The 17,289-nt window shown below is 36.5% G+C and overlaps 1 pseudogene; it reads right to left on the reverse strand.

The window, feature by feature from the left end:
• LOC101976876 (uncharacterized) overlaps positions 1 to 17,289 on the reverse strand; it is a 32,931-nt pseudogene that overhangs the window by 7,422 nt on the left and 8,220 nt on the right.

Consider the following 17,289-nt stretch of genomic DNA (forward strand, 5'->3'; position numbering starts at 1 on the left):
CAACTCCATATCAGTTTCATGGATCAATACTGAGATGTACTCAATTATCAGAATGTACTTTTTAAACCAATCAACTTTCAAGTAGTGCACATTTGGGAGGAAAGTCTTCACCATGACATCATGGGTTCCCCTTCACAAGAAAAAGAATACTGGAACTCAATATACAAAATGGATATTTAAAATAAACACATATATCTTGTAGTATAAAAGATATGCCTGCTATTTAAAAAAAAAACATTTGAGGTAGAGGTGAAAATTTTCAACATAGGTTAGATGCAAGTTATATAGTTTATCTACCAGAAGATTATCTATGTTATTATTAACATAATCAATAGTATATAACATAATTAATATAATTCAATATTGCTTGTGACTTCTTTCAACATAGAAGCATGGAAATTTGTACAGAAAATAAACAAACAAGCAGTATTGAAAATTATAACCATAACCATAAAAACTCACATTTATTGAGCTCTAGTTATGTGTGTGTGTGTTTGTGTGTGTGTGTGTGTGTGCTTTGTTTTTTGTTTTTGTACCTGAGACTGAACCCAGGGGAGCTTAACCACTGCTACATCATCAGCCCTTTTAAAATATTTTATTTAGAAACCGGGTCTTGCTAAGTCTAAAGCTTAGGTCCTTGATAAGATGCTAAAGGTGGCTTTGAACTCCCAATCCTCCTTGTCTCAGCTTCCTGTGCCACTGGGATTACAGTCATATGTCATCATGCCCAGCCAGAGTGGCTTTTGAATAGCCAAATATACACAGCAAAATAACTATGTGCAAGAGCAACTGGTAAGTAGTGGTATACAGGCATGAGATAGGGATATGAATAGCAAGTAAGAGACATATAAGTCAAAAGATGGCTCTGAGGTTTAACAGAGGGAACTAGAGGGTGATCCAGCAGCTGCAGCAAGGTACAAAGCAAAAAGAAGTGATTGGAAAATTAGGTTTGTGTCACACAGATGTCTGAGCTGATGCCAACTTTGGGGAGATGACATGAAACATTTCTAAGTTTGTCTTTTTAAGAGGAAGCAGTTCATTTTCTAATTGGCCAAATCAAATTCTATTCTTAAGAATTTTAATGGAAACAAATTCTCACTCACTTAGTACAGCATGGCCTATGGAACATATTGAATAAATTTGCTAACATGTTCAATTTATATTTAATTTGCAGTATCTCATTCACTACAAGTCCCTGAAGACTTCTCAGTTCTTTATTAAATTATATCTGCAGGGGGCTGGAGATGTGGCTCAAGCGGTAGCGCGCTTGCCTAGCATGCATGCGGCCCGGGTTCGATCCTCAGCACCACATACCAACAAAGATGTTGTGTCTGCCAAGAACTAAAAAAATAAATACTAAAATTTCTCTCTCCTCTCTCTCTCTCCTCTCTCACTCTCTCCTTAAAAAAAATTATATTTGCATAACTGAGTCAATAATTTAGATGTGCTTTTAATTTAAGGTCTTATCTGTAATGATTCTTTTGTCTTACATTATTGCTTTTTATGGCAATAATGGCCTATGGCATATTGTACCACTAACTTTTTACTTCTCATTACTCTATATCCAAACTTAATTCAAGAAAATCTAGCTAGAATTAACTTCTGGATCAGCACATTTTATTTTGAGGAGGTGAGGAATATGTCAAAAAAGAGTTTCTCCACAAGGGAGAAATAAAGGTAAGATTGACCAAGACATGACTGCAGCCCAGTTCTCAAGGTCACTTCTAAGCCTTGTTCTCTCTGTGAATCTAACTCCTAAGTATTTTTCTGTCATTTACCAAGGAAAATTCAACCTTCACTTTTTGATATGACCTTCAGTCCATGAGTAGTGAGTGATTTTGGTGAAATTCCTAATATTTTTTCTTGGTCCAGCTTTCTACAAACATTTGCTTTCTTCCTTGGGGAAGGGAAACATGAAAGATCAAGATCCATTTCCCTTTGTCTTCCTTCCTGCAGAGATTTCTGATGGCACACATTGCCCGATGGGGGAAAGCAGGGAGTAAGTAAACTCTCCCTCAATTTCATTTTGTGAATTAATAAAAGTTACTAATTCTCAGGGAAGTTTAACCAAATTATTTCATAATTTCAAAAAAATGAAAACAATACTGATGTTAATCAACAGGTGAATGAATTAAGAAACTGAGATAGCCACACAATGAAACTTAGATTTCAACACAATATTCTTTTCATTGATGAAAAGAATAAACTATTGATTCATGCAACATAGATGGAACAAAATCCAGATACTGAATGTGACCTATTCCATGATTCCACTTGTACACATTCTGAACATGGAAATACTACAGTAATTATCAGGACTTGGGACCTGGGGAGGGCGTGATGACAGAAGCAAAGCCCAGTAGAAGTTTATAGTAATGGAACCATTAAATACCATGACTTGGTTGTAGATACATTGTCCTGTGCCTTTGTTAAAATCCACATAAAATGCACAGCCAATCTATGTTATCTCTTAAATGTTCCATGTTAATTCTAAATAAAGATTCATGTGATGCAGGAATGACTAAAAAGGCATATAAAGAATAACAAATGAACCTAATCCTATCACTGATAAACCACAGAACTACACAGGTGAGGAAGAAAGGAATCAACCTAAGTAACTTAATTTTTTTTTTTGGACTGGCTAGTATAAGACCCAAGACAAAAGGTAATGAGAATAAATAATGATATTGCTGGTTCTTTTCAATATATGTAGTTGCTTTATATAAAGAGTACAGAACTTTGTCAGAAAGAGGAAAAGTGAGCATTCTATGGAACAATACAGAAACATAAAAATGGTCAGGTAAAATGTGTAAATCCTTTTACAAATAGTAGAGCAAGCATATATTTTTGGAAAACTTCAAATGATTTTATTTATTGCTCTGAATAAAATTGTCTCCAATTTTAAGAAGACATCAAAATGAGGATATACCTTTGAATTCAATGAGGATACACTTTTGAATTTGAACTTTTTTTTTTTTTGACAAGAGAATTTGACTTCTATAAGGAGTCATCCCAGATACTGCTGTCTGTTGAAGAGAGGTCGCTCTAGAGCTGTGCTACCCATAGGCCACCTGTGACCATTTAAATTTAGCTTACTTAAAAGTCAGCAAAATAAATATCTCAGTTGAGTTTTGTCATCCACATTTCAAATGCTCAATAGCCACTTGCAGCTAGAAGCCACCATGTTGAACAACGCTCTCAGGAAATTTCCATGATGGCAGAAATGCATATTGCAGTCATTAGTGAAGATTATTTTCTAGATTTACTTAATGCTATGTGTCCTATACTTATGCTAAAACCTACTGAGGTAAATATAGTATATAAATCATAAATATTGCTTTTATGAAGGAGTTGGTAGGTGAAATTAATATATACCATATAACATAAAAAATATCTTCATGTATATTTTATTCATATAAAATAAACATTTATTGCCTCTAAATTGCACATGATTGGTGTTTATACATTACTTCGTGTTTCACTTAAGAGTTATGTAATATTTGTAAAGCAGGAGGGGAGTGCTTTAAAATGCAAATAAATAAAGAACTGGGCCAAAACCAGAATATTAAAAAAAACATAAAATGTAAATAACAAACATTGAAGAGGAAAACTTTTACTCACAAATAAAACTACGACATGATGGTCAGCTAATAAACTCATTAATCTCGAGACATTTTATCTCCAAAATTTTCTTTGCAGAGTAAAAATGAGATTTTGTTTTCATATGACTTATTAGAGACAGGTGAAACAGTTCATATGTATAAAAAAATAGTCAAAACTACCAAGCTAACAGTCACATGAAAACCCTTCTGATTCTATATCTATAGTTGGTTCCATCCATCTTTGGAGTGTGTGAACTCAGTCAGTATCAAATGCACTTAATGACAATCACTGGCAGGTCTTGTGCCCATCAGAGATTCATGATAAAGAAACCTGAGGAACCAAATTTTCTTTCACCATTTCCAGTCTTATTTTCCTTGGCAAATTCTGGACTACAATTATGTAGGTCATTAGGACACAAATCATGCATTGTATCTTCAAACAGTTAGGGTAACTGTTAAAACAGAAAAGCCTGAATCTGTGTGGCTTCACATAATAGTTGATTATTTCTAATAATTCACGTCAATCATTGAGATTTAGCAATTAGACGATAACCAAAACTTGGGTTCCCTGGGAACACAACACCCTTTGGGAGCTATCTACTCTTTTGAATTTTGCATTATTATTTCTGCCATTTTTTTTAAAATTTGTTCCATAACAAGTCTATGTCTTTATAGGAGTAGCCCACCTACATGGAAGATATTTTTAAAGTTTTTGAAATTATTGTTTATTTTTCCAAGTGAACAATATATGAGTCTTCCTCAAATCAAATACAAGTTTTTATGTATATTTTGTATATTTGTCAAAATAAACCAGCTTTTTATCACAGCTTATTAAAAAAATGTATTATTTAGAATGTAATTTTTCTGGATTCTGGGCACATAGTCAATAATTACAGAATGATGAGACTATTGAGAACGTTCTGCTCATTTTCTCTATGCTTCTGCAAAAAGGAAGCAACTGTTTAGTGCTGATGTGCACAGTACAATAGAGCTTGTATGTAAATGGGCCCAAAAGACCACCTGATTGCTGAACCTATGCTTGCTACACTAATGGGTAGGAGGAAATGTGTGAAAATATTTATCTCCTTAAAGTGTCTTTTATCAGTGGTAAAACTAAGATTAAATATTGTCAATGGTTTAAAAACCTCTTTGAAAATAAAAATAAATAGTATTTAAAGTGAATTTGAATTTTTCTGAAAGCAAGAATTGGAAAGTTACAATTGCCTCAAAACTTTGTAGTTATTCATTTCTTTCAGGTGCTTCAGATTTCTTGATGAATGCAAAAGTTAACCTTTTCCAACAAAGTCCACTGTTGAGAGGAACATGTATTGCATAAAAATTTTTCCTACTATAGAAAAGTATTCTATAAGGTAAAAATGTAAATTACTCCATACATGTTTTCCCAGATATCTTTAAAACTGTGTACAGCAAACAACTCAATGAAAAGACCAAACACCACATATAATTATCTAACAGTTGGTCCAGCTGTCAAAAACCATGAGCGTCAACCTGCTATAGTCAGAAAGTGCTGACCACAGAATGTTCTAGACACCATGGTTCAAGGTATGGAATGAGAAACACATTGAATTACATGAAGCAAATATAAACCTAGATCAGCATTCATTATACGTATGTTACAGACAAAATCAGGAACACTGCACAGAGATTAATGACTCCTAATTTCTGCTTAATTCTCCCAACCAGGGGTGCTGTGAGTTCACCCTGGTTCTCAGGTTCAGTTTCTATTGTTCCTTTCACCTGGGCATGGAAGACACTGCTGGTGTGCATGGCTTCCCTGTGCTAAGGACTTCTTATAAGAAGAACCCAGGATTCTGCCCTAAGCTTTCTTTGGACAAAGAACATGTTTAGACATTACCCAGGGCAGACACTTGCAGATGGACTCCTCATCCATCCCTCAGTGACAAAGCTGGTGGTGCATATCCCCAGCTTCCTTGTCCTTCAGGTGGGACATTAAGGCATGACTGTTCTTTCAGCAAGTCCTGTGGAATGGCCCAGTTTCCTGCTAATTGTACCTGCTGAGAACTTCCTTCCATCCCCAGGCTCCCTGAGAAATCCTGCTGATGTTCTCTGGGATCACTGCCAGAATACCCCATTTGCCCTCACATGCTGCCATGTACTTGTGAGAACACTGCCCAGTAAGGGCCACTCTTTCCCTGGAAGAGCTAGCTAACGCAGCTGCCTCATGGGTCGGAGCACTTCGTCTCTGGCCAGTTCCAGTTGAGTCTTTCAAAGGGAGAATCCTTTTGTGTTCTTGACATATCTAAAGAAAACGGGCTGAATAAACTGTGGTTGGTGATGAACTTTATCAACACCCAGCACATGTGACCAGCATTATTGAGCCAGAATAACTGAGAATCAAATAGTGTTGGAGTGTGTGGAGAGGATAAAGGTGTAAATACTTTCTACTGATTGCAGCTTGGTGAGTCACAGCCCACCTCACTCCCCCACAATTCATTCTGTTTGCTGTGGTGAAACAACAACCAGTTCATTAGTGTCCCACTGCTGGCTAGACTTATCCTAACCAGGGCACTGCTGGGGCTTCTCAGAGGGCAGACTCCCACCTGCTCAGGTTTTAAATAATGAAAACAAACATTTTTTTTTCCTGTTAGCTGGAGATTTGATGGATTTTCTTCTAGTAACTACAAAGACTCATGATTTTTTCACATTTCATGGCATACAAATGTGTCTCTACAGAGATGGCAAGCTATTGGTATTATTGACCGATCTCTGTTATTTGTGCTGTTTGCTTTCAATTAAACTGTAGTTTAATAATCAGAGGCTATGATACACAAAGCAGGTTAACTCTATTTGGTCCCACATCATTTTTCTCATACTGTAATAGAGATACTTGGAGTTGTGAGTCTCATATTTTCCTCTTAACATCCTATTTTCTCCCATTTGGATGAGCTGATTTCTAATTTTTTAGTTACTTTAGAGAATGTCTGTTATCTTCCAAAGTCACATGCAAATGTCTAGTAATCATTTGTCTCCATCCCAACCAAACCAATCAGTGGTCATTAAGGTTTAATAAAAGACTTGATCAATTTCTTGTATGAGTGAATGGATGAATTAATAATGGAAGAATTATTTTTCCCTAAAGTGAGCTCTGACATAATCAAGTTGTATTAAATCAATTTCTTTGTACTCCAGGGTGTGTATTTCTTGTAGTCTACTCTTCATTTAATCTGTATAGGTGATTAAAACTTGTTAAATAAATATAAATTTTTCTATGCCATTTTAAACCATGCGGTGAACTCTTTATTGCAAAATAGTACTACAAACATAACAAAAAAATAGGATATTATTTCACATTATAGAATTCCTCTTGCTTGCTAGGCAAAGAAAAGTAATTCTGGTTTTTTTTTTTTAACCACACCTCATGAGGGATCTGTAAGTAATTTATTTATAAACACAGAAAAATATCTGGCTGGAAAGCTGTGAGGGGTATAATGTCACAGACACTTTTGAATTGAAGCCTGTGTCCATGAAAGAAATGAAGTAGAGAGACTACCAGAACTCTTTTAAAAATACAGGGCACTTTTTGAGGAAAAAGAAGTATGTTTTTGTTTGGCTTTTTTTTTTTTTTTGCTTTTAAAAACCAAGTAGTTACAGATCACTAGAAAAATATGGATCGCTGCATTTTGTGACAAAAAGATAGGTTCAGTGTTAGAAATTAAAGCTGAAGCCCTACCAAACAATCTGGGAGGTCCCTTCTGCCCCTGAGCATATCCTAGCACAGCATGGGGGCACCCTGCCAACAACTGGAAAAGTGTTCCAGATCAACACCACAAAAGATGTAATTTTAAAGGTGTTAGAAAGCTACAGAAAACAGACAGACTAGGAAAAGCACAATTTTCAACTAGTATGGTCATCCCAGGGCAAGCTAAGAGTAACTGTTCTTTCCCAGAGTTTTTGCCAGTTCTCGGCACTGGCTGAGGAGCAGATCATGGTCCAGCCAAGGTAGGGAAGAGAAAGTGGACAAAACTTTCAACACAGGAATAGAGTCATAGCTGATGGTCCCAAATAAAGTCTTCTTTTTTTTTTTTTTTTTTTTTTTTTTTGCTACTAGGGATTAAGCACTTAACCACTGAACTACATCCCAGCCTTTTAAAAGTCTTTTTGTTTGTTTGTTTGTTTTTTTGTTTTTGAGACAGAGTCTTACTAAGTTGCTTAGGGCCTTGTTAATTGGCTGAGAATGGCTTTGAACTTGACATCCTGATGCCTCAGTCTCCTGAGCTGCTGGGATTACATGCTGAGCTACCATGCCCAACTGTCTTACCATTTTGACAGGTGTCAAGAATATATTTTTTTAATATGGGTTTTCCTCAGAAGAATTTGGCAAATTCTGCACAAAAGGAAAAAGATCTGAGGCAAAACCTTCTCAAAGGCAGAGCAAGACTTCAGGATTTTAGGCAGTGATGACCTGCTATTGCAGGTGCCTGAGATGAGAGCCCTGAAGGGAGGTGTGATATGACACAAAGGATCTGTCCTTGCTTGACCTGAGGATACCTGCTGCATTTGGCAGAAGGCCCCTGGGTTGGCAGAAGGGATGTCTGTCTGGAAGTAAAGTGACAATTGTGGAAACTTGAAGGGCTTCAGACACATAACGGGTCTTCCACTGGTGACAATTATGAGATTTTTTGAAGCTGTTGAATGGTGGTCTCAAGATTTAATTTAAAAAGATGTGGATCTTCAGTCATCATTTAGAGACATCCTCCAAATGCTAGTGAATCTCAGGAACACAGGTAAACCAGAGGTGGACAGAACATCATTTTGATAAAGATCATTTACCTATGTGCAACAATTTGCATCTTCTATATCAAAGGTGAGATTTCTTCCTGTCTTTGGAATACCTTTGGTGGATTTCCCATGATGTGCACTGCAGGCTAATTTAATGCTCATTCAATAATAAATTAGGTTTATTAGTCTTCAACTTTTGTGGAGAGGTTTTCTGGCTTGTCAGACGATTTTATTTTTAAGTATTTTCCTAATGCTGGATGTAGGGAAATCAGCCCCTGCCATTTATGCCTCAATAAAGGAAAGAAAACCTCAATAGTAAAATTTATCTTTGACACTCTTTGAGAAAATACCTGGCACATTGTCAAAATGCAAGGTGGTGAAGAGGTGAGATAACATAACTGATAACCAAGAGAAAAAGCAGCATTAGAAACAGTCACAGAGGAACCAGCTATGGACTGTGATAGAGGAGAACTTTAACACAACTGATCTATAGGTTCAAGAATCAGAGAAGAAATAGAAGATTTTTATGAGTACTAGAATTTACACAAATCAAATAGATACTCTAGAAATGAAAAAATCCATTATCTGAAATTATAACAGATGACTTTAATAACAGATTCTACTGAATTATTGAAAATGAAGGCAGATTTATGGAAAATATCTAAAATGGAACATAGAGAAAATAAGGAGAGAGGGGTAAAAAACAAAATCATAAAAGACATGCAGGAAATACTCAACATTTCTAAGAGATATGTGTCTGGACTTAGAATAAGAAAGAAGAAAGACATAAAGGCAGAAACAATACTTAAAAAATTTAAAGAAATACTAGCCAAGAGAGTTCAAGAACAGATGAGCAGCTCCATGCAGAGAGTTCTAGCAAGACTTAAGTGGGATTCAAAATTATTAATACCTTAAAACTTAATACTTATTAGAAATTCTTTTGTCAAAAAATACTTAATGCATTAATATTCTTAGAAGTAGATTTTGTCAAAAATCAATGACAAAATTCATAAAAGCAGAATGAAAATAATTATTCAATACATTGATATATCTCTGTGATCACTTGATCAAATCATTTAAAATATAATTTCAAATAGAACTGCCATTCATTAACCTATTAGAAAGTCAGAAATACAGACTTCCAAAAGACATTTCTCCTAATGAGTAAGACATTTGTGAGTTTGTTTCACCCATATGGATATGGACCTAAAAGCAGGATCTAAGATGCAAAAGTGATTCTTTAGAAAGAGAAAGTAAAAATTTAAAGCAAAGATGTTGATGTTGTTAGATGAAAAAAAAAATAAATGTTATGCACAACCTAAGGTGGAGGCAGAGGCTGAATCTCCTGAGAGATTGGAGAGTTAGAGCTTTAGAGTATTTTATCTCTGATTTATTTTGCAATGCACCACTATAATTTATGCATTTTAAATTTACCCCAGAAGAATACCTCCTTAAATTATGTATGGATAAATGTGTACTTTCAAGGAAAAGAGTTCCATGTAGCTCATTTTAGATTTGGAATTATGAAAATATAAACTCTCTAAAGGCCATTGACTAAATCTTCTATACATTACCCAGTCTCAGTAGCAGAGATGTCTCACTCCTTTCCTTTCCTCAAAATTTGGCATCCACATTTAAAAATGTGGATATAAACCTGAGTTATATTCATTTTTTCAGAAAAATGAGGGGTCTGCTGTAAATAAACTACAATCACTGTATGAGACACATGTCCTCACCATGACATCCTAAAAGTCAAATTGGCAAGGTCAAAATTAGTTGGTTGACAGAAGCAGTGACAAAACTCAAAATAAGGTGCCACCTCCCCCTTGAACTTGAGAGGCTTCATCCTTCCCTGAATTCTAAGTAACTGGACATAATATACCAACTTAAGAGCCCCTGACATGACTCTGAAATGCAGAGAGCTCTCTCCCCCCACCTACCTCACCACAAAACCCATTTTCCAATTTATTCTTTTTTTTATTTATCAGAAAACATTATTTTATTTCTCATCATTGACAGCATGAAATATGCTAATTTCAATACAAAACCCATATAAAATTATTTCTCCTTTTTTAAATTTGTTTTTTACATACACAGAACCCTAAGATGTATTTTAACATATTATGTTAAAATTGCAAGCCATTCCAATTTTTATCCAATTTTTGTGCGGATACAGTGGTCATGTGTTCATATGATCATAGAAAAATCATGTGCATTTCATTCTACTGTCTTTCCTATTCCCACCCCCCTCCCTTTCATTCCCTTTTGTCCAATTCAGTGAACTTCTATACTTCCCCTCCCTTGTTATGGGTTAGCATCCACATCTCAGAGAGAACATTTGGCCTTTAGTTTTTTTGAGACTGGTTTATATCACTTAGCATGATAGCTTCAGTTCCATCAATTAGCAAGCAAATGTTCATTCTCCATGAGGCTGAGTAATATTCCATTGTGTGTGTGTGTGTGTGTGTGTGTGTGTATATATATATATACTTTCTGTTGAAGGGCACCTAAGTTGTTCCAACAATATGAATTGTTAATATTACTCTATTACACACTTAAAATGCTAAGATGTTATTTTAAAGGAATTACTATTTGATTTTCTTTTTTTGCTTTTAATTTTTTTAAATGATTTTATTTATTTATTTTGCATTATATTTCTTAACACACCATTATACAATAATTCCAATTTATTCTCTCTTTAGCAAACTTTTCAATTTCTGGATCTCCTTTAAGATATTTTCCATGTCCATGGAAATGTCCTCAAACTCTTGAATCCCCTTAAAAAAATGTTTGTGGAAGTGAGAAGCATTATTTTCCATCATAGAAATGGCAAGAGTCAGGCAGAATACAATTGAAAATCTGCCTATGTATCTTACTACTTACATGACTTTAGGCAATTACTTATTTTCTTGAGCCTCATATTCTAAATCTGCAATAAAAGTATAAGACCTCTAAACCTGTGTGTTTATGGTGGGGATTAATTAAGATAGTACTTACAAAGCTTTTCATATGTAATTTATATGGGATAAGTAAACATTTGTATTCTTGCAAGATGGATTTTTAATTATGATTTGTTATATATGACAGCAGAATGCATTACAATTCATATTACACACATAGAGCACAAGTTTTCATCATTCATTAACTTTTTATATAAATATATCTTCTTTTGTGTTTGCATTCTAAACGCTTCACTGTTCATATGCCAGTTTCTGAATTTTAGCTCACCAATTCTATTGCTGCATTCCTGGGCTCTCATGTCTTACCCTGGAATCAATGAGCTCTTTGGACTATTTAGTTGATTCAGTACCAGGTTTCAGTGGGTCTTGTAAAGACATGTCTGTTTTATAATGACTTCTGAGTTATGGGAAGGTCAATGATTCAAAACAGGACTGCCATTCAAGGATACTTATTTTACTCACAGGCTTATGAGCAAAAGGGCATGCCTCACTAGGAGCCACTAAAGAGTCCCTTAGGATTAGGTATCCATGCAAAGAAAGAGAGGGGAATTATGGCCAAGTATGAGAAGGAATAGATGAAGCAGAATAAGCTGATTTAGGAAAAATTTTAATAATGCCAGTGGGCTTTGGGGCACAAGGGCTATCACCAGTAGTCTGGTACTTGACCCTGGGGTGAAAAAGGAAATAGTAGCCCAGAGTGTGAGAACCCAGAAACGGAGGAGGTGGGTTACGGACTAAATTGTGTCCTCAAGAAGAGGAATGGAACACCTTCTGGCCATGACCTCAAAGTGGGTCAAGACAATGTTTTAGAAACTCTATCATGTGTATCAATGAGAGAGACAGGGGTCTCATGACATGATACAGGTAGCTCCTTGTGTGAAGGTAGGTTGCTGAGACATGGAACTCTGAGGATTTTGTGTAGTTGTAGCCTGGGGTCCTCTGGCTGACCCTTCACTTGGGAGGACATTGGTCCACAGTCTTATTACAATGTGCCACATAGTCATGTAATATCATTCATTTCATGGGCTAGAGAAAATAGCAGCAGTGTGAAGAAAGGATACAGGTAGATCTTTACCTCAGAGGATATATGAATTTCTCTCTGGATATTACATGGCTGGAACACTCAAAAGAAGCACAAGAGGTTAGAAGCATGATTTATAAAATTCTCAGGCAAAAGTACTTGCTCATGAGGATGGAACTATGTTGATATGATGGTGTCATTCCTAAATGTTAGGCAGCAAGCTGTTGTCTGTGTAACTCCCCAGCAACAGGATCAACAAAACTGCATTGATGAGTGGACTCTTAATCACACTGCAAGGAGCCATATATGGTGACCATTCCAAAGTAGCATGTAATTGCCTGTACGATTTAGCTTTGACACTCTAAAATAGGCCGATGAAAGTGAATGATAGCAGGGGAAATTCAAACATCTGAAACCCTTTATATTAGTCCTCCAGGGCCTACCTATTTGTGAGGTACAATAGTCAATGAAATGGTTTAATTTTCATTTTTTTCTAAATCAGAAGAAAAATGCAACTGTCATAATAATGAATATAATAATAATAATAATAATAATAAATAATCAGGCCTGAGTTATATTTGTATTTTTGCTGATGCAGTGATAAAGTATAATCTGTAATATTATTTAATGAAAAAAATGTCCACATGGCAAAATTACCTATTAAGTTAGAGAGAATAATGTATTCCCCAAAGCTGTTTGTGTGCTAGTTCAGGAATCTGTGACTCTAGTAAAAGGGACTTTGCACAGAAAGTTAAGAATCTTAAGGTAGGATAAAAATAGTGAATTATCCAGGGTGGTTCAATGTGATCGCAAGAGTCCTTATAAGACAGAAACATGTCAGAAAGAAGAGAAGTGTAGTGACTTGCTTTGAAGGTGGAAGATCTGGTCATAAGCCAAGGATAGCAGGTGGACTCTGAAAAAGGTGAGAAACAGGTCCTTCCCTGGAGCCTCCAAAAGGAAGGCAGCCTTGTGGACATCTTGATTGAACATCAGAAAACTGGCTTCAGGATTCTGAACACTAAAACTGTAATATAAAAAATTTGTTTTAAGTCACTAAGTTCATGGCAATATGGTGGAGCACTTTAGGAAATTTACACACCTCTGAAGTTATAAAGCAGTCCTCTCATCATCCTGGGTAAATCCCTTAAACAACCTGACTTGTATTTCCTCCTCTGCCTAACAAGGAGATTGAGTATGCAGGTATCACTCACAAAGTTAGATTATTTCAGTGGTTATACATGTAGAATAAACTAAATGCTCCAGTCAGAGTTAGAAGAAGGAAATCATGCATCTGTGACAACCTGGTCATAGCCTGATCAAAATGTGTTCAGAAAATAAGGTGAAAAAGAATCATACAGTCCCCTTCAAAGCCCTTACAGACTTGAAAATGACAATGTCAGATTATTGAAACCAGAAACAAACTTTGAAAAAGTTCATATTATATTGCATAATTATGTTTACCAATGCAAGTATTTAGAGTATAATTGCTATTTGTATATAGAAAATGAATTATGAGACCAGGCAGAATACTTGGCATCATACATAGACTCTGGAAGAAATTGTTTTGAAAGAGAGTGCTCTTGTTTTGGATCAAAGATCTTGAATTATTTTGAAACCATATCCTTTAAATTTTTTTTGGCATAGGAGCATTTGAAGCCCATCTGGTTTCACTTGATAAAATGAGAAGTGTTTGCTTACTAAAACATATATTTAAATATATGTTTATATTTAAATATGTACTTAAGGGACTGGAGTTGTGGCTCAGTAGTAGAGCTCTTGCCTAGCATGTGTAAGGTACTGGGTATGATTCTCAGCATTGCAATATAAATAAATAAAATAAAGATCCATTGACAACTAACTAACTAACTATATCTATCTATCTATCTATCTATATATATATTCATTCATTTTTTTTCATTTTTTTATTGGTTGTTCAAAACATTACAAAGCTTTTGACATATCATGTTTCATACATTAGAATCAAGCCATTTTTACCCCAAATACAGATTCATTGTACCCCTTTAGGGAAGAAAGATCGTTTCAGTTTCCACTGTAATCTCACTTTTTCTCAGAATCAAGATTACACTGGGTTTTTGTCTTGACAAAACCAAAGGACAAAGCACTCAGTGCATCAGGCTCTGTAATTGCCACATGAACATCCGTGATGCAGTCAGACGGCAAGCTGAGCACAATACATATTCATTCACAAGTAACTCAAACATCATCCTTTCATCAGAGAAAAAAAACAGTGGAATGTATAATTGTTCTCTTTTACTCATACTTAAGTCATACATGGAGGTAAAAAAAATAAAAGACGCAAGCTGAAAATATTTAATTTGCTTAAAAGAAAACAATCCTCAATGTCAAAACAGTTCTCAAAACTTGAAATTCAGGGCTGTGAAATCTTTAAAAATAGCATCTTAAGTATCTCCCTCTTTTTTTTTTAAAATAATCCAAGAACTACAGAAGAATGGATACAGCTGGTTTAAGTATTTGTCAAACATTTTTCTGCTAAATATATTATGCTGTAAGTAAATTTAATCCATGGAATCCTAATTAATTTGCACTTGAATTATAATCATAGACATAATACATATTTGACAGTCAAGATGACTTTCAGAGGTTGATAAAATTCTACTTTATATTATTGCACTAACAGTCAAAAGTAAATAGGCATAACAGTGATAGAAGGTATTTTGTTAAGAGCAATGACATGCTTAAGTCAAATGTCTTCATAAATTTTATAATTTTGCTTACAAATTTTCACTGATTTGGAGATTCTTTACTTAGATTTTCAGCCCTAGGACATTTATAACAGAATCAGAAAAAATAGGAGGTTAATTTTAGTATTTAGGAAAACTTGGTGGTGGGGGTGGTAGAAGGGGCTTAGGCCAGGAGATCTAGTGAGAGGAGGGAAGGGAGAAGGACAAAGAGAAGAAGGAGGAGGAAGAGAAGGCTTCACCACATTGCCTTCTTAAAGGAAAGAACTTACAAGGAGGTGAGGATGAGGAAGAAGGCAAACAGACTGCATGCCCGACAGACTGGGAAGGCATGCTTCCACAGGTTCAGAAGAACTTAAGCTACTCTGAAAGACAAGGTCTTGTAAGGCTGCCCTAGAGGAAGAAGGAAGTCTCTGCCAGCTGGCTCAGGCAGAGAATGGCAGTTGAGAATGGCCAACTTTCCGGATGAACTTCACTGGGTAGGGTGACTCCATGGACCAAAGCCTGTGGTTGAGTTCGTGCTGCTAGGAGTAGGACCTGACTTTGTTGCAGGACTTCTGAGGGCAGGGTTGGCCGGGATGCACTGGTGCAAACAGGAACAGATGAAGCGCCACCTCTGCGAAGATCAGGGCCTGGCCGGGTGGCACCGCTCCTAGGATTAGTGCCTAGTGCAGATACTGGACGTTGACGAGCAGGGGATGCACTGCTGAGAACAGGACTTGGACTGCGGCAAGGCTGCGGAGGGCCGAGTTCAGAGGCACGATTCTGAAGAACAGGACCTGACGGGTTGGCACTGCTGCGGAGATCAGGGCTGGTTCTGATCTCAGAGAAGATGTCGGCAGAGGCATCTACCACCGCGCAGTAGAAGCCCCAGGACGCAGGTAGCACCCTGTGGGCTTTGCAGCCTGGTCACGGCCAGGCAGCTTCCTACAATGGTTGTTGTCCAGGGTCTTGGTCTGGGCCTGAGGTTGCTCCTGGACGCTGGTCTTGGGTTCTTCACGTCTAAGGCTGCGCTGGTGGTCGACCAGCTTTGCTGGCACACTGTCCAGGATCTTCACACGCAATGGAAAGGAAAGCAAAGGTAGCAGAACCTGCTGGGCTGCTCTGCCCCAAACAGAGCCTCATTGCTTGGGGAAGTTGGGACCAAAGCAACAGGGTCTTGATAGATCATCCCACAGACATGGCCAGAGGCGAAGAGGGCCTCATTCTTTTGCCCTATAGGCACCTCCACCCTGATGGCGCTTTGGCTTCTTTTCTCCAGGTGACAAAACCAGAGACAAAAACGGAGGGCTTGGGGCTGGGGATGTGGCTCAAGCGGTAGCGTGCTTGCCTGGCATGCCTGCGGCCCGGGTTCGATCCTCAGCACCACATACAAACAAAGATGTTGTGTCCGCCGAAAACTAAAAAAATAATAAATATTAAAATTCTCAAAAAATAAAAATAAAAACACGAGGGCTTGGAAACAAAACTCTGTGGCGGCTAGCGCCACCACCTGGGTCCAGTCAGTTATTAAAGTGTTCTTAAATTCTGATCTTTGAGCTTGCGTGTAGTGAAGAAGGTGAGGGGAGTGGAAGTTTCAGTTTCACTCACTGCCCATGATATATTTATTGTTTAAAGTCAATCAAGTTTCATATATTGAGAAGTGCATAGATTCTGCATTACATAAAAAAGTATTTGTAGATTTCCTATATGCCTGGCACTGTGTGATTTAAGTGGCATAGTTGCAAAAAAAAAAAAAAACTCTTCAATTAATGTTTAATTCCAGCTCTGCCATTGACTGTGGATTTCAGACAACGGAGGTGTACCCTGTTAATCTTAGAAAAGAATTGGACAAAGTCCAGTGATGCTGGGATTGGGACCAATGGTAGAAAGTTGTTTCTGGCTTGGTGTATAGAATTTATTTATTTATTTATTTATTTATTTATTTATTTATGTATTAAAGAGAGAGAAAAATTTTTAATATTTATTTATTTATTTAGTTTTCGGTGGACACAACATCTTTATTTCATTTTTTTATATGGTGCTGAGGGTTGAACGCAGCGCCCTGCGCTACCACTTGAGCCACATCCCCAGCCCAAGTATATATATTTTAATGTTGAAAAATAATTGCATTGGGTTAATCAAACATACCTATATTTATGGATCTTTAAGTGTGTGCAAGAATGTATGTGAATTCTGGGTGTTCAGGACTCATAAGTAGTTCCACTACTTAGGAAATCATATTG

The sequence above is a fragment of the Ictidomys tridecemlineatus genome, chromosome 13 (assembly GCF_052094955.1).
Source record: "Ictidomys tridecemlineatus isolate mIctTri1 chromosome 13, mIctTri1.hap1, whole genome shotgun sequence".
In the NCBI taxonomy this organism is placed as follows: domain Eukaryota; kingdom Metazoa; phylum Chordata; class Mammalia; order Rodentia; family Sciuridae; genus Ictidomys; species Ictidomys tridecemlineatus.